The 18276-nt window shown below is 42.5% G+C and overlaps 1 protein-coding gene across 6 annotated transcripts in view; it reads left to right on the top strand.

Annotated features, from left to right (window-relative positions):
• The first annotated feature begins 1556 nt into the window (after positions 1–1556).
• sulf2a (sulfatase 2a) overlaps positions 1557–18276 on the top strand; it is a 48879-nt gene continuing 32159 nt past the window's right edge. For 3 of the 6 annotated variants that reach the window (XM_069713558.1, XM_069713583.1, XM_069713568.1), the window contains exon 1: positions 14818–15052. The gene's annotated coding sequence lies outside the window, so the exon portion shown is untranslated. Of the gene's footprint in view, positions 1622–14817; positions 15053–18276 lie in introns of those variants that run through there. The other 3 variants (XM_069713593.1, XM_069713601.1, XM_069713576.1) reach the window with 2 other exon arrangements.

The raw sequence follows: 18276 nt of genomic DNA on the forward strand, positions 1-18276 counted from the left end.
GCTTTAGGATTTAATGACACAGCAGAGAACATGGTGGGTTCAGGTGACTGTCTTCATGACGTGCAGAGCACCAGGTGTGTCCGAGGTTTTCTACAAATGCAGCAGTGAGGGAAAACTTCAGGATTTCTGCCATTTCAAAAGGTAATGTCATAGTCGGAGTAAACTACAGCAGGCCCAGCTGTATGAATTTACTCTTAGAATAACCTCAACCTGTAGTTAGCAAGTAGGTTGAACCAAGGGTACGATTTTTCTGCAATCCTCCATGCATTTGGAGTGGCATATCTGTTTTTGGGGTAAATCAGATTCATAAAACTTGCTGTATTAAACCCTCCCGTTGTCCTCGGGTCAAAATGACCCGCAGCTGTGTTCAACCAAGTCTTATTTTATTTCTATATTTTTTCTATTTTTTTGGGATCATTGGTGATCATTCTTTAAAGAAACCCTCAAAGCCTCCTTGTCACCAATGATCCCCCCCCCCCCCCCACACACACAAAAAAAATCTGAAAATAAAATAGAACTTGGTTGAACACAGCTGTGGGTCGTTTTGACCCGAGGACAACGGGAGGGTTAAGCTGCATATGGGAGCAGAAGTTTTCACATCAGCTATTGCTACTTTCTCATTTGGCAAAATATGACTCATACACGCACTTTGTGTTGCACTACAAAACTTAAAATGTAATAGAGTGTGTTATCCGCACTCAGTAGACCGGGACCTGCATCATTTATGGTGGAATGTTGTTATTGATGCATTCGAACTTTTACTCCATCAGCACTATGTCTATTTTAAGCTGACACCTATTTGTGTCTGAAGTGCAAATTATTGTTTATCTTACCAGGTTGTGTTTATTTTTGATTTACACATGCCTGTTATTTAGATGCTAACAACAGATTTGCGAAAAATCATACGGAGGAAAAACATCAGTTTATGTTGGGGGGCCAGATTCGTCCCGGGTACCGCGTTATTTGCCCAATGGTCTGAACAATGTCTGCGTGGTTGTTTTTTTTTATGCCACTAAACAGTGAACAAGTGTTTGTATTTGCAGTAATGCAGGAGAACACTCTCATCAGCCTGTAAGTCTGTGGATATGATATTAATAGACTGTGAGTGTTGTTTGGAGATTCAATAGACTGGATGAATTATAGATGATATGCCTGGAAAATATAACTCTATAATCTCTGAACAAAACATTAGAGACCTCAAGAACTGTTGCGGCCCTTCTTCCAGACTGCTCCAAGACATCCAGCCAGGGAGAGAGACCGGCTGGTGTCTGTCATCAAATACTCCCACTGTTTGTGATCCATTCTTGTCTGTCGCACACACACACACACACACACACACACACACACACACACACACACACACACACACACACACACACACACACACACACACACACACACACACACACAGAGGTCGGTAATGGCTCGGCCAGTTGTTTGGTGTATTTGGGACATCTGTGTCTCAGTGCGGCTGTCACGGTGAGGTCATTCACTCACTGAATTATACTCTGTTTTTCTTTTTATAGACGCCCTGTGGCAAACACTGCTGTGAAGAAGCTCTGCCTGACAGAGAGAGGTCTTCAGCCAGAAAGTTAGGCGGTTGAAATCATCCACGCACAAGGTAGGGAAGAACAGACTATTTTTTACAATTGCCGGAGGAGGAATCCAGATCCTTTTTTTTTTTTAACGGCAGTAGAAGTACTGCAATGTCAAATATTGCCTTACAAGCTGAGATGTATTCGCCATGAGATGTAAGAGTGTTTGTTATCAGTGATTAACTGTCATGTTTAATCTTAGGCAATGCATCCCCTTTTTTGTGGGTTTAGTATACATTTTATATGTAAGGACTTGCTTGGAAACACCACTGTCTGACAAATTGGAGTAAGTTATATTATTGTACACGCTCAAACACAGGGTTAAAAAAGCAGCGCAACTAACGTGTAACGTGTAAATTAGTACAGGATTCAAGTAACTGCACATCCTCCCTTCTTTTACATGTCTGATATCACAATATTTAACGTTAACCATTTGCAACACAGCTTCACATTCCCCATCGCGTCACCAAGCTTAGTTTAGTTTTGCTGCTCGAATAACAAAACACAAAAACATGTTTTCATTGATTGTGTAAAAGCAATTGTACTGGGAAGATTAAGAAAATCAAAGGGATTTAAGACATTCCTTAAAAAAGAGAAATTAAAATCAAATTCCTGAATTTCATGAAAAAAAGTGCAGCCTTAATCCTGACTTGAAGTTGTATGTACAACTATGGGTAGGAATAACACAGCATGGAATTAATAAGCCTTTTTCACAGACAACATTTTAAAATGACTCCATTTAGCTGCTTTTAAGGGTCCTGCTATTACTGGCTCACTGACTCACCGCCATGCCTCATTGGGAAAATTGATTTGAACAAAGGCATCATTAAAGTTATAAGTAACAGCTGTGATTTTCCCTTTGTGACCAGTCAAAAAAGACTGACTATCAGATGTTATTATTACAAGCTAAATTGTAATATTGTTTTGAGTGTGGACTTTAAATGTTGTCATCATCTACAAATACCTTGCTTTAAAAATGCTTATAAAGACGAAAGTCTAAAACTCTCTTTTCCACACACAAGTATCTTTGAGTAAATTCCAGAAAGTATAAAGTGATCATTCCTTTACATTAAACTCATTATAGGGATACAGTATATTGTATATTGCAGGTAGCAGTAACTATAATCAGATTACTTTAATCTAATTATGTGTAACACCTCCCTCCTGAGTCTGTTCATGTTCAGGAGTCTCATAAATTCACCTCATGTCAGCAGTAGATTTCTCTTGCACACACCAAGTTCACTGTGTGTCGAAGACAAGGTTGCCTCACCTCTGTTGGTTTGTCTTCGTGCCCCCCCCCCCTGTCCCTCCTATCCATCCATCTGTGCTCTTCTCTCGCTGACTTTGTCTCCCTTTGTTTGAGTGCGTTCCAGCCATACTGTGGTTTGAAGCATTTCTGCTTCTAATGAGCGAATTGTTCTTGCGTTTTGTTCCCCTCGGGGAGTGTTGTGAAGCTAACAACATTCTGCTCACAACCATTTTTAAAACATATTCACTGCACCAGGGAGGGATCGGGGCCAACAAAACAATAATGCCTGGGAGCACGTACAAAATGAAAAATGTGTTAATGACAGTTGCACTAGTGAAGTGACAGCATATTCTTTTCCTGTCAATTAGACCTTGGTTATTCAAAAGCAATTTGCAACTCCCTGCAGAGTAAAATGTTTGCCATCTCCCAGGCCTTACTCTGTGATTGTGTAAGTGATGTTTTCATCCCATTTCTCTGGGTGCGTCCTAGTTTGAGACATAGAAATAATATTAAGGTTAGCGACGAGCCACAGTACTCTATCCACATTCTTCCCACGAAAACAGAGAGATGTGTAGGTCTATTCTGAGGTGCGTGTGTGTGTGTGTTTGTCTCTGTGTGCACAAGTGCGGCCATAACCGTGTTACAAGGGGTATTGATACAGCTGGCATTCAAGCCCCTGATTAATTGCCATGGCATTTGGCTGTACTTGGTAAATGCCATATCCCATGCTGAGTGCTCGGTTAATGGATGTCTGCCCATTGCAGGCCCAGCATTGTCCCTCCTTTTCTTTCCTCTCCGTCCATCCTTCTTTCTTCCTCTCATTCCTCTCCTCTCCCTCTTTCCCTCTGCTCTCCTGCCCTCTCCTCCTCCTCTGCTTCATAAAAGGTTAGCTGTGCTTTATCAGCAGGAATTGACACACAAGTGGACTGATCCCATGCAGCTCAGATGTCCATGCCCCTGACAGTTCTGCCCAGAGTGGGCTTGCTGTACAAAGGCCTGCTCTTTATTTCCGCCAGCTCCAGTTCAAAGGTAGCTTAAGGTTACGTCCTCTCCCTTTTCTATTTAATCTACAGTAAATGTGTTATGATAAGAGCTGAGAAAAGAGCTCTACCTTGTGTGTGTACACCCAACTTCAGTTTGTCTCTACATCTCAAAGTAGAAAAAAAAAAGACATGAAGAATTAGCTCTTGTTCTCAAGTGAATTAGTTTGCTCTATCTTAATGAGGTTTGCCATGTCAGAGGGAACAGTTCAGAGGGTGCATACTAAACAGGCTGAAATTGGAATAGAGTATTAGCTCCGAACTGCAAAAATACCTTCTCTCTCCAGCTCTAATTCCACCACTGCCATGCAATTACCCTTATACACAATTTTATCTTGTCACTTCCAAATGGGAATAGAAGACCAAGCAGAGGAAAAATCATTCTGTTTTTTTTCTTTCGTTTTTTTCTTTCTGGAAACTAATTCCAAAATCTAATTAACTGCAGAAAAACATGTCACCAGTTTGGCTGAAAACATCGAATGTAGTTATGCAAATGGGCCTGTGGATTGTAGAATGTGATTTGACAGAATCTCATTCTGCATGATGTGGGTCCAGATAGAAAGATTACTCAGCCATATCTGAGTGGAGGCAAACAGGAAGCGATGAGCCCGGTAATTTATTGTATTGGTATCTCTCCTGTTTGACTTCAGACAGCTCATTAAGGGGCGAGGTGTCACCCAGCTGGACAGAAAGACAGACAGGAGCATCTCTCTAATGGGTCCTCCTCTGCTCTGTCTGCATCAGCTCTTTTCTGCCTTTTGTGTCACTGGCTTAATCTCTGCCTTTTTTAATATGAGGGATCCAAATACAATTTTACACAGTTCATCATTTTGCTCCTCACAGGGGAGAAGGAGGCGCTGCTCCATCCTCCCACTTGTCTTTAGTTTGCTTACAGGGCTGTTTCAGGGCAGAAGTGGACAGAAGGCTGCGATAAGTAAAGACTGTCAGAGGAGAGACGATGAAGACTGCTTTGATGTGACAGTGTGCTGTACAGGTGTCATTCTGCTGTAGCTGGCTGGTGTTGCTGTTGGCAGTAAGCGGTCCATATGCTGCGAGAATGCTGCGACTCACTTAACATTTGTCTGTGCGAGTGGATGCCTGCTAATATAAACACAAACAGTGAGGGGTTCATATTTAGAACATAACCGACTCAGTTGCATAACTGCTGAACAGAAACTACAAAGATTACGTCGCAGTCTAAACTAGCCTCTTACAGAAGTGAGGTGAAGCAACACATTTTCACTTTCATAATATCTCAAACCTGTAGTCACTACGAGTATGAAAATAAACATATTCGCACATTACCAGACACCAACCTCCCCCCTCCAGTCCTGCAGCGTTGACCTTTCCTCGTGATGTCAGTGCTTACAGCAGGCTCTTCAGGAGCCCTCCTCACACTCTGACAGCTCCTGATTGCATGCCAGCGAGTGTTTGTTTGCAGACACAGAGAGTCATACAAAAAAAGATCCAAGGTCCACTCTGGTGCAAAGAAGTAATTAATTATTGAGGACACAAAACATGACTGTTTGCTAATTTACATAGCCGTTTAAAGCCCCTTGATTTATAATTCAGGCCACTCTTACTCCGGTGAGTACTGAGATTGGAAGGCTGCACTTGAGGGCACTTGAGACATCAGTGGGGAAAGGTGCGTCTTTTCATTAGGGTGTATGTATCTGTGCATGGTTAAGTGCTACAATAGGTGTGTGACTACAGAATTGCATGTGCCAATCTGTATCAAAATAAACAGAGAGCTGAGCATGTCACCCAGCAAGTTAACACAAATGCTCATTTAACTACATCATAAAATTCACTCATTTTTGTGTAATTCTACTCCTCTGTGTAGCCGCCCTCACAACGTTTTAAAGTGATTACTAATGTATTTGTGCTAAAAACACTGGGGTGCCTTGTTAGACAAACCCACAAGCACTACTTATTTAATATGTGTGGCAGATATTACTCGTGCTGTACATTAGTAATGCAAATAACATGGCGTCAAAGGGGTTTTGGTTAATTAGCTGGAGATGTGATGCGGGCGCTGGCCCATAGCAGCTTGATTTCCTTGGGAGCGCAGACCTCGACGGGGGGCCACTCTTTGATCTGTGGATCCCACGGTCTGTTAGCAGTTTCCCAACCTCTGCAATGGTGCCGCACATGGACAGATGGTAACAAAGTGTGTGATGGAGTAAGTGTGTACCTTTCTGCCTGTGTGTTTGTTTCTGTACATGTTACTGATCAAATTTGTTTGGATTTTTTTTCCCCCAAAACTTCCTTTACTGTGAAATCCTAAACACTCAAGTTGAATAAAGTTTAGCCACCGATAGTTTATAGTTCTACAGATAGTTTATCTGTAGAAGATGAGTTCAGATTTTTCTTAACTTTCACAACAGCAAAATAATTTATGCCTTCACTGCATTAAAGTGAATGCCGTCTGGTTTCAGTTCTATCATAAAAATGTAATCAATTATGTCCCATTCTGTTTAAAATTGTATTCAACTCTGTTTCTTCAAAAAGGTCTAATGTGAAGTTAATTTAAATTTTTCAGCAGTGACTAAATACTCATAAACATTAAGACAAGGCACTATTCCAAAGGCTGACATTTATTTCCAACGGTAAACTTGGACTTAAAAAAAATCCACATCCGAATGTGCAGGAACACAAAAGAACAGAAACAGAACCATGTTAAAGTGGCGAGACAGTTTTCAGCATTACCATTTCAAAGAAGACAATGAGATATTAATCGATATTAATCATCTTTTCAAATCAGTGCAGTTGTCTTCACCTCAAAGTAATGCTTCATGTTTTTTTATACTGCTGGTGCTCAGTGGAAGATTTATTCCATCCAGGCCTGAGTACGCCTCCCCCTGCTGGCTGAGGATCACACAACATCGGCTGCGTTTGTGAGCCTGGCAGGGAGTCCCAGTTCTAATTACTATGTGCTTGTACACCATGTACTAATGTTGACAGCACACTGTTTTGGCAGATAGACTACGCAATAAATCAATGTACTGTAGTGTTTTGTACTAACAAGAAATGGTAGAAGCATGTTAGTCAAACTACAGCTAGGGGACTGAACTTCAAATTTAACAAAAAAATGTTCAGCTCCAAAAATATTTTTTCCAAAGATGTTTTGACTTTGGTTGCAGCTACAAGCGGCCGAAATGAGTTTCCTCCGTAGGGTGGCAAGGCTCAGCCTTAGAGATAGGGCAAGGAGCTCGGACATCAGGAGGGAACTTGGAGTTGAGGCGCTACTCCTTCGCGTCGAAAGAGTCAGCTGAGGTGGTTCGGGTATCTGATTAGGATGCCCCCTTGGGCGCCTCCCTCTAGAGGTTTTCCGGGCACGCCCAACTGGCAGGAGACCCCGGGGAAGACCCAGAACACACTGGAGGGATTATGTCTCCCAGCTGGCCTGGGAACGCCTCTGGATCCCCCAGGATGAGCTGGAAAATGTTGCGGGGGAGAGGGAAGTCTGGGTCAGCTTGCTTGGCCTGCTGCCACCAGACCCGACCCCGGATAAGCGGAAGATTATGGATGGATGGATGGATGGATGATTTGACTTTCATAACTTTGCTATTGCTGGATTTCTTTTGATCAGTTCCATATCCATAATTTTGGGCTCACTCAGAGAGTTACCCTAAATGGCATGGGGCCATCATTTAATTTTAAGCTGCTTTCACACATGCTGCAACCCTGAATTTAACGCAAATGTTTGAATCGGTAGGATTGAGCACTTTTCAAACATGTTCCCATAGTGCTGTTCGATCCCATCACTGGCAGGTAGATCTCTCTCTTTTTCAGAGTACAGTGAACCCTCGTTTATCGCGGGGGTTACGTTCCAAATAGAGACCGCGATAGGTGAAATCCGTGAAGTAGGAACCTTTATTTTTTTTACAATTATTATACAATGAAATACTCCATAATACATTGAAACCAAAGAACAAAACCTTTTTACAAGCCCAAGCATTTGTTTAACAAATAAAAGTACTGTATAAATGTGTTTTTTTTAACAAATAACTACTGTACTGTAAAATAATAATTTTAATCATCAATACGAACTGAAGGCTTCAAATTGCTGAGATCGGCACCGCCCCACTGCGACCCGAGTCATTGGATTAGAACGGGAGGAAATGAAAAATGATTATGAAAACAAATACAAAGTACAAAGTACAGTCGGACAAATAGTGACTCGTGTATTTCACTGCTCTTCTGACTGAGCCGCTGCATCCTGACTCCGCTCTGCAGCGGTTCTTTCTTCTAAAGCCGGCGGTGCAGGTGTGGTTTTTCGAGAGAAGAACATAGTTATCGGTAGTTGTTGTCGCTCTTTTTTCTTCTGGGCAAAAAGATTCTTATAAACCGACATGCCACCATCGATTATTTTTAATTTGGCAAGCTGTTTTACGTACGTGTACATATTAAACCGCAACGTTATTGACAAACAGGTAGAGAAGAAGCGGAGAGACTGTTTAGCCAATCAGAATGCAGAACACAATGCACGATGCAAATCCGTGAAGTAGCGAGACCGCGAAAAGTGAACCGCGTTATAGCGAGGGTTCACTGTACACCGAATTTTTGGCTGGATGGATAAAACAGGGGCTGGCCCTATAAACATGAGAGTGTGTCACTGAGTGAACGAGTGAATGAAGTTACACCGTTGGTGTTTCCCGTAGGATGGAGTTGTCGCAGCAGAGGTGAAGAGCAAGTGTGCGCATGCATTCATATTGACATTTATTGAACATCAAATATTTGGTCAATAGCTACCCAAGTACAATCTAAAAATTCAGAAGTGTTTTGACTATACTATTAGTTTTTTGTTTGACCCATAATATCCCCAGTGTCACAGTTTACATTTTCTGGGTGTTAGCTAGCTCCTAGATAACTCATTCATCGTCTTTTTTTGCCACAATTACCTTGCATCACTTCACACATCAATGGTCTCTTGTTGATTTTACCACTACTTTTGAAAAAAAAAAAAAAAAAAGTGCTGTTGCATAATTTACGAGTAATTACTATTGGGGAAAAAAGATCATTGATATGTGAAATGATTTTGGTCACAGTACACTGAATGAGCCTGTAGTTATTAAATATTTTTGTAGCATATCTTCTTTTCATTGTTGCACTTTTTAGACAGTCCCTGATCACTCGTTGTCGTCAACAATGGATGTTTGTCCAAGGACGACTCGTTTTGATTAAAAAAGGAGGTTGTTGTTTGTTGCCTACTTTCCTGTGGTAGGAATGAAACGTTGTTTGTGTTTATCAATGTTTAATTATTAAGTTAATGATTCGGGGAAGTTTGATTTAGCCAATTTCATTCCTACTTCATTGAAGATGTGTTTCCTTGTCCTACTATTGAGTGAGTGTGTTTACTGTAATGTTACTGTGGGACACCGAAGTCAAGTTGCAAGACTGATTGTATTTCAGAGAATGATAATAAAAAACAAAATCACTTTTGCTTCTTCTTTGTTGACACCCAGCGCTTGTTACAAATGTGCCCTCATTACCAGCTCAGTGTAATGTTTCTCATTTATATGCTTTACTCACAGGTGTGTAAATTGACCGAGAGATGAAGCATCCGTGGCGTAAAATAATATGATGTTAGCTTCCGATGAGATAAAACAGAGCCATCTCCTCTTCTCTCCTCTCCTCCTCTGCACTCCCCTCGTAAGAAAAAAAAAAATGCCACCGTAGTGGAAACACTGGTGGCTGAGTTCTGTGACTTCCTGTATCCGTTTCAAATTAAAAGCACTTGTTTCAACTTAAATGCCTAGTGTTTCATACTGGGTCCAGACATATAATAAGTTTGACCCAGTCTCGTCAAATCTATCTGGTGAGACGTTCCTGCAAATACTGGGCATGCTCTGTGAGCATCAGGGATTAACTTCCATTTCGCCCTATGCTAACATGGAACGGGATAAAATAATACATTTTCCAGATGCTGTTTGAGCTAATGAATCAGATCCTGTTTAGGGTTATGATTCTTAGACCAGTTTTTCTACCATTGCAGAGCTTTAAAGATTCTGTAAAGCAAATTCCAAGATTTGCTTCTCAATACATTACATACATGTGAAATGAGTTGCTGAAAGCATGTGCAAAGTTTGTAAACTTTGTCGCACAGAAATGTGGAGTTAGAACATTAAACAGTTTCTCATCTGTCTTCAGCTCAGGTTTTTTTTAGACGGGGCTAAAAGCTAGCCTATCTACGTCACAAGGCTAGCGCACAGACGGTTTATATAAAATGATGTGAAAAAGTGTTTGTCCCTTTCCTGATTTCCAATTTTTTTGCATGTCACACTTAAATGTTTCAGATCATCAAACAAATTTAAATATTAGTCAAAGATAACGCAAGTAAACACAAAATGCAGTTTTTAAATGAAGGTTTTTATTATTAAGGGAGAAAAACGATCCAAACCCACATGGCCCTGTGTGAAAAAGTGTTTGCCCCCTCCTGTTAAAACACAACTTAACTGTGGTTTATCACACCGGAGTTCAATTTCTCTAGCCACACCCAGGCCTGATTACTGACACACCTGTTCTCAATCAAGAAATCACTTAAATAGGACCTGCCTGACAAAGTGAAGTAGACCAAAAGATCCTCAAAAGATAGACATCATGCCGAGATCCAAAGAAATTCAGGAACAAATGAGAAAGAGAGTAATTGAGATCTATCAGTGTGGAAAAGGTTCGAAAGCCATTTCTAAATCTTTGGGACTCCAGCGAACCACAATGAGAGCCATTATCCACAAATGGAGAAAACATGGAACAGTGGGGAACCTTCCCATCTTAAATTTGTTTGATAATCTGAAACATTTAAGTGTGACAAACATGCAAAAAAATAAGAAATCAGGAAGGGGCAAACACTTTTTCACACCACTGTAACCTTCTGCATGGTTCCTCCTCTCACACGGTGAAACGGTATAAAAGCCTGTAGCTCATTTGCATAAGAGGTCATCCCACTCGAGGAGAGTCGGAAGAGACTCCAGCAGAGCCGAGTTGAGAAGTGTTTTTTGTGATTACTCTCACTGGCAGAAGATGAAAAAACATTTCAGCACTGCCGGTTTAAGGTTTTAGTAAACTATACTTTAGTTTGACATATTTCATTGTGAATGTAAGACATAGTGAAAGCACAATATAAGATGTGGAATAATCATATAATGTACAATGGACACCATATTGTTTTGTGTCTATCTGCATCTCTGTTGGTTGCTGTATAGGAACTAAAAAAACTAGAACAAAATCTACAATCTGTAGTGCAATTAAGGAGGACAAAGGCTTCCTCACAGTTTCTCTGTTCAAGATTTCACATTGTTTTGCAGAGATTTCTGTCAGAGACTTATTCAGACTCTGCCATCTGAAAAAAATCCAAATGCTTAGCAATTAAATTTGAAGTCTGCATTGATGAAAGTTTTGTGAAGACTCTGTTCTTTTTAATTGTAACATTCAGAATTGTGGGACAGTCGTGAATAAAATATAACCACCTCAGGATATGGAGCTAACTCTTCATAACAGATTGATGAACAATTTATATTTTCAATGGTAGCGTGTGACGAGACGGTGACAGGAGGGATGAAATAAATAAGAGGAAAATATATTGCATATGACAGGACGATGTGTGGTGTAGAACATTGCCAGGATGTAATGATGTCTGGATATTTAGCTGATCCAGCCAGCCGTTCTGTCGACCTTCTGCACGACAGGAATATAAGTGGAGGAAATGTGGTCCAGGAGCAATGAGTACAGCTGCACAATGTGGCTAATTATACTATTTGCACTTGTAATTAGCCAAGAAAACTGTCCTCTGGACATATGTTTAATCCTCTCAAGTTTGTGTGACTATGGTTATTGCAATATAATACACACAGGAGCCATGTTTATGGTATGTCTGAGCCTCTGCAAGCTGAGCAGGAGGCTACGGTAGGTTTAATGTGGCTGTCTTGCCGCTGGAACAATGTGCTCAATGGTTGGATAGCCCTTTTACTATTCTACCTGCAGTAGCCCCTGTGCTATTTTCAGTTGGAGGAGTTGTTTCATAGTACCAGGACTTCTTTTATCCTCAGTTCTGTCAATCCTGTGTCCTTGAGTCCCCACATTGTCAGCCTCTGTGTCCTTTTTTCTCTCTTTCTCCCTCCCCCCCCCCCCCCCTTCTGTCGCTGTTTCCTCATCATAATGTAGCCATAGAGATGTAGAGCTGTCTCAGGGCACAGGACACACACACACACACACACACACGCAACCGCACACGCACACACAAGCAGCCAGGGATTCACAGAGTGGACAGAGGGAAGGTGGTGGGTGGGGAAGAGAAATCAGCCTTCAACCAATTGGCCCACACCAAGAAAGTAATAGGAGTAGAGCTCTCAGAGACCGAGAGCGCTGGTGAAGAAAAGACAGTAAGGGGTCTGCCTCATTTGCACGGAGTCCTCCCCTCTTCATGCAGCCAGCTGACAGTGGATATTTTTATCAGCCTGGCACACAGCACAGAAAAGGAACAAATTCATTTGTAAAAGCACATTCCCCGCCAAGGACAAGATCTCCGCATGAGCTGCCTTTCTGTGCTATCAGAAGGGAAATCATTCATTTTTATTTATGCACCTGCCACAGCATTATCATGCAAAGGTTGCGCACAAGGCCTTTCCCACATTGTATCCAATGAAGCAGAAAAGAGAAAAGCAAATTGTGTTGTCCAAGGTCTGGACCCTTCTAGTAGTTTTAAAGTGTGGACATTTCCCTTTGTCAACATGCAGATATTTGTATTCTTGTTTTTTATGTCTTTGTCTATCTTTTTTTTTTTTTTAACTGTGTCTTCTTCCTCTGCCCTCTGTGGGAATTTCCCAGAATCCAGTGGTGTTGGAATATGTCACCCTGTAGTTCAAGGAAAGTTACCCTGTCAATATACGCTCTTTTAATGAAGGATACATCTGTTGATCTGTGTTAAACCCAATTAGAAGTCAGTGGGATGACATGGCTTAAGTGTGCGTGAGAGCAAGCGAGCGAGAGAGTGCGAGCATGAATAAACCATGTGCTAAAGTGGTGTCACTGGGCTGCTGTGTTGGCATGTCGGCATCGCTCAGGAAAAACATGGCCATCTCTGGGGCATTGTCTGTAATCCAGCATGTAAGAGCAGCTTGATGTCTCCTTTGTGTAAGAAGTCCCAGAGTCTCAGACATAATCTATCATGCATTGATTGGGGAAATACATAATTTCACTTTTCATAATTTCAGTATTTTTTGTGATAATAATGAAAAGTATTAGAACAATGTAATCCATTCTTACAAAGGGCTCATGGTTCCAATTGGCTTGAATGACAATGCTTTTGTTTGTTTTCTGTTCATTTTTTAATTATTATTATTTTTTTATCAGGATTAGTGTTGAATACACCTGATGTTAAAGCAGGAAATATCATTTTCTTTATCCTCAAATGCCATGCAAATCTCCTGCTCTGAATAGACTGTTTTGCATCTGCAAAGGACAGTCACGGCCAGTAAATTGCTGTTTGATTTTCTCAAAAACAGCATGGTTTCATCTCTTTGCAGTGACACAAATAGCATAGTGTGCCAAGCTGACAGATAGATGATCCATTGCAGACGTTGTAATTGAAAACACTGAGAGGGGGTGGACAATTAATCTCTCTTTCTCTCGCTGCTTCAAATTTCCATGGAGAAATACCTCAAAATGCAGATAATAGATAAGAGTGTTATTGATTAGATGGGGTGGGAGGAGAAGCAAAGAGGTGCAGAGGTTCTCCATCACTAATCTTTCTGGCTGTGACTGCATCTAAATAACCTGCAGAGAGGGATAAACAGGCGCATCCATCATGGGACGGCTGGTGCAGACAGTGATGGATGCCTCCACCATTCGCCGCACCTTTCCCTCCTGGTCAGGGATGGGAATTGACACCGGCACTCGGGAGAAATACCTGGTTTAAACTAGGCAGGAAAATGCCTGCTTTAGCTCTTCTGTGATGGAAGGACTCGGGGCAGGCTGTGCACATGTGAGTTTTTAGAATTGTCCCCTGTCCCCCTTGTCTCTTTGAGTTTGTAGGATTATCCATCTTGATAGATCCTGTTTGTTTTGTCAAAAAGGAAATTGGTTTTGTGGATTTGTGTGTGTGTGTGTGTGTGTGTGTGTGTGTGTGTGTGTGTGTGTGTGTGTGTGTGTGTGTGTGTGTGTGTGTGTGTGTGTGTGTGTGTGTGTGTGTGTGTGTGTGTGTGTGTGTGTGTGTGTGTGTGTGTGAACTCTCATATCCTTTTTGTGCGCTTGTGTATAAATTGATTTGGGTGTGCATTTCTTTTTATCTGCATGCCTGTGCACTGTGAGCCAAATCCCCTGTGCTGCCTGGACCCAGTGAGCAGGCATACCCACGCCAGCTCTCCTCAGAGGTGCCAGCCTGATAGATATGGTGTGTGTGTGCCAGGCTGTGCTTTCCCTCCCCAACCCTGCAGCATTAAGATTGATCCTTCGTTCCCTCCCATTCTTTTCTCTCTTACTCCTCTGTGTGCCTCTGCCTTTATGAGACTGTGAATAGGGGAAGTTAACAGGCTCCAACAGATGGCCAGTGCTGCTCTGGTTCACTGTCTTGCTCACACACACACACACACACACACACACACACACACACACACACACACACACACACACACACACACACACACACACACACACACACACACACACACACACACACACACACACACACACACACACACACACTACTGCTCCATGAATGAAAGTCGAGAGAGGAAGAGGTAGAGGAAAATGTGACAAGGAGAATGAGAGAGACAGGAAGTAACACAGGAGAAGAAAGGCTAAAACTAATGGAAACAGAGAAGCAGTGACAAATAACATGCAGGGAGGAAGATGGAAAAAGAGAAGGAGCGCAGGAGTAACAGCAAGAAAACGCTAAAAGAAGAGGAGGACAGAAACACTGCTGAAAAAGAGAGTGAGGGCAAAATTGAATTGTAGATTGAGGGAGCCTCTCTCCTCCCTCTTTCCCTCCCTCTTTTATTTATCTCATGTGAAACCACGCCTCCCTCCTTTCACTTGTCAGTGCATCTATAACAGTGAGCTGTCTGCACCGGGCTGTGTGGGGGGTGAAACGAGCTCCTCACACTGCCAGCACAGCGGACCAGATCTGAACCGAGCAGACGGGACTGGATGGTACTGGACTAACCAACCAGGTGTGTGAATTGGTATTTGTGTGTGTGTTTGTGACAGATGACAGAAAGCGGCATGTTTATCCCTCAGCATGTGATCGCTTGTTCCTCCACAGGACTTCCTTCCAGAGTAGCATATCTAGAAGGTACAGTGCTGGAGCTTTGCCCTAGTTTACACTTGAATGCTCTGATCCATTCTGTTCGCCTCTGAGATTTATGCATGGAGTCGCTAACGGCACTGCTCATCGGGGTAAGAAAGATGAGACCTCTTGTTCATCGGCTGCACTGGAGTATCTGGCTCTGAATCCGAGCAGCGAGGAGACAAGCTGCCGTTTATTCAGTGGAACAAGTTGGTCGATTTTGGGCTGGACGCTGTCGACATGTGCTGTGTCTCCATTAGGTTTTGAAGTGATTGTCTTTTAAGTGGCGTTTGTGTTTTTGTAAAACTTATAATATGCCATTGAAAGATTACTAATGAGGAGAATCTGTAAGAATCCAATTTGTTCAGGGAAATAAGTAGGTACAGCTTTTACAGTTGTTTGGTCTGCCTTGGTTTTGAATCCCATTTTGTGATTAGTTGTCTTTGTCCTCGTGTTTCACAGTCTGCAGTGTTTTGAAAAATGGAACATTCATTGTCTCAGCGTTGCTTTGTATTTACTCAGACAGATATAATCCTGACTGCTGCTGAATAGTGTGTGGGGTTTAAAATTAGAACAAAAACAACAGCAGTGAAAATATAACTTTTTCCAAAGGCAGGACCAGTCCAGTATTAGATGAGCTGTCATGTGCTCCCCCCTTTTTTCTGTTTTTTTAGGGAACTGATTAGGTATCCACCACTCAGCGTTCATTCAAGAGTCGCCATTTCAACAGTTGCAGCCGCTGCCACTCCTACAGAAGCCTGCACAGCTTTAGTCTGCCAGACTGGTCCCAGTGAATACACTCACTATCAGTGTTTTGTCAATATCTTTATGGGTCAAAAGCCTATGTCATCACCAAGTGGTGGTGGTGGTTAAGAGCAGCGGAGTGGAGGAGGGTGCGAGCACTGACCTAAAGGCTGAAATATTCATGACAGAGACAGCTGAACGTCCCGTGCTGTTTGTAGTGATACGGGTGGGTGGGTGGATGAATAAAATGCAAAGATGGAGGGATGGATGGAAAGTAAAGCAGCTTCAGAGATCTGTTCTTTAAGCATTCATTATTTATCACAACGCACTCTGCCATGGAAGCTCTAACCCCCACATCAACTGGCCTCTTTTCTCACTGAGATGCCAGTGGACTGAAGGAAGTTGCTTCTGCTTAGTCTACCTGTCAGCTAGTCCCCGGGCATGTTAAGACTGCAGCTGAATGCTACACACTCTGCTCACACACACACACACACACACACACACACACACACACACACACACACACACACACACACACACACACACACACACACACACACACACACACACACACACACACACACACACACACACACACACACACACACACACACACACACACACACGTAAACACAAACACACACAGACTCAGACATGCACGCACCCATATGAGTACACCCACACATACGATTTGCGATTATGTTATTATGTACTTATCATCTGGCACAGTTATCAGTATTTTCCTGGTTACACTCACTAATGTAATACAAAAAATGCAGTAAAAATCACATATCTGCACTGAATTAGTTGCAGACATGCAGTGGCTTCACTCACTGCATAGATTTGTGCTCATCTACAAGGAGCACACACACATGCACAGCACCTTGTTAACCATCAGACATTTTTCTCATTCTTATTACCCTTTTTCAGTTGTTCAGACACTCTTTCGGAGACACATGAACACCACACACATACACACACACACACACACACACACAGTCAGACTGAGGGACGACCTTGAGACCTGTTGATGTTGTTTGCGTGTTGTGAATACATAAGAGGCCATGTGGGACTCCTGACGAAAATGGGACGCTTGACATGCCGTTTGTAAAAAATGGCTCTAAAATGTGCAGGAGGGCTGGCGATGGAGGCGAGGGGAGACACCAGCATGAATATGGATTGTATGCTAATGTCGCACGTCGTGGCTGTTGATGAAAGCAAAGGACATGTTCCCGCAATCTCCACTCTTGGGAGGAAGTGGTATCGACAAACCTATTGTCAGCGCAGCCTCATCTTTGGCCAGGGGGGCAGTCTGGTGACAGGTGGCAGATATCCGTGACAGCAGCCAAGGTGACACTGCTCCATGGTCTCCGCGGGCCCGCAGGCAGCTGGGGCAGCGCCGTTGCTCATTTTACCGCCGCCTTGACCTTTTGTGGTTAGACACAGAGAGGTTAGATGAGAGGGTCCTGAAGCTAATGTCACCTATTACCGTCATTCAGCCCTGTTAGACCTGCAGCTTCTTCCACCGGCTCCCCTTCCTCTCCTACAGCATGCCCTACACCGTCTATAGATACATCAATTGGTGCATTTCCAATCCATTTCTTTCGACGCACATTTTGAATTTGCAAATAAAGATGTTCTGATTTTGCCTGCTTTTTAATCCGCTGTAGACAAAGCGGCCATGCCATTCTGCATAACTACACAGAGCAAGAATGATGCCATCCAAGGTGAATAGAGGCAAATAAATGGCATGATACAGTATATCTGAGTTACCGAAGCTTGATTAATTGTTAAATTGTGGTGCTTAAATATTATGGCAGTTTAAAACTCTGAAACATAAGTAGGGTTTCACTACTCATTCACTTCCACATTAAGCTTCTTTAAAACACATTGAATGTCGCCACTAAGTAGCACTCACGTGAATCCCTGCTCATCTGTATGTATGAGCTGCTGTTAACAGGTCCTGCAATGAGCCGGCTTCAGGAGATCAGTGTGTAAATCTCAGAGCTCCTGCTCCTCTCAGCTCTAATGATAGAGAGGCTTTTTGACAACGCCTCTCAAACGCTCCTCTCTAAAAGCGTGCAGAGGCTGAAGAGAAGTCTACGGCTGATAAGAGCAAATAAGGCGAAGTGCACTGGTGTGTGTTTGTGCATGTGATTCTGTTTATTTTTTTTCCTGTTGTGCCTCTGTCATATCAGATCAGTGTGCACAGTGTGTGTGCATGTGATTCCCAGTGTTCATGTGTGGACAGCCGTTCGACTGCTGTGTGCGAGTGCAATCAGATTTCAATCTCTTCCCTCTATATGGCTGGGCTGCTGCAGCGGAGGTGCCCCACGGGGAAATGTAATTATACCCTGCTGGCCA

The sequence above is a fragment of the Brachyistius frenatus genome, unplaced genomic scaffold (genome assembly GCF_029030835.1).
Source record: "Brachyistius frenatus isolate BFR_SWC_R1_liver_20210118 unplaced genomic scaffold, ASM2903083v1 Contig_4, whole genome shotgun sequence".
NCBI lineage: Eukaryota > Metazoa > Chordata > Actinopteri > Embiotocidae > Brachyistius > Brachyistius frenatus.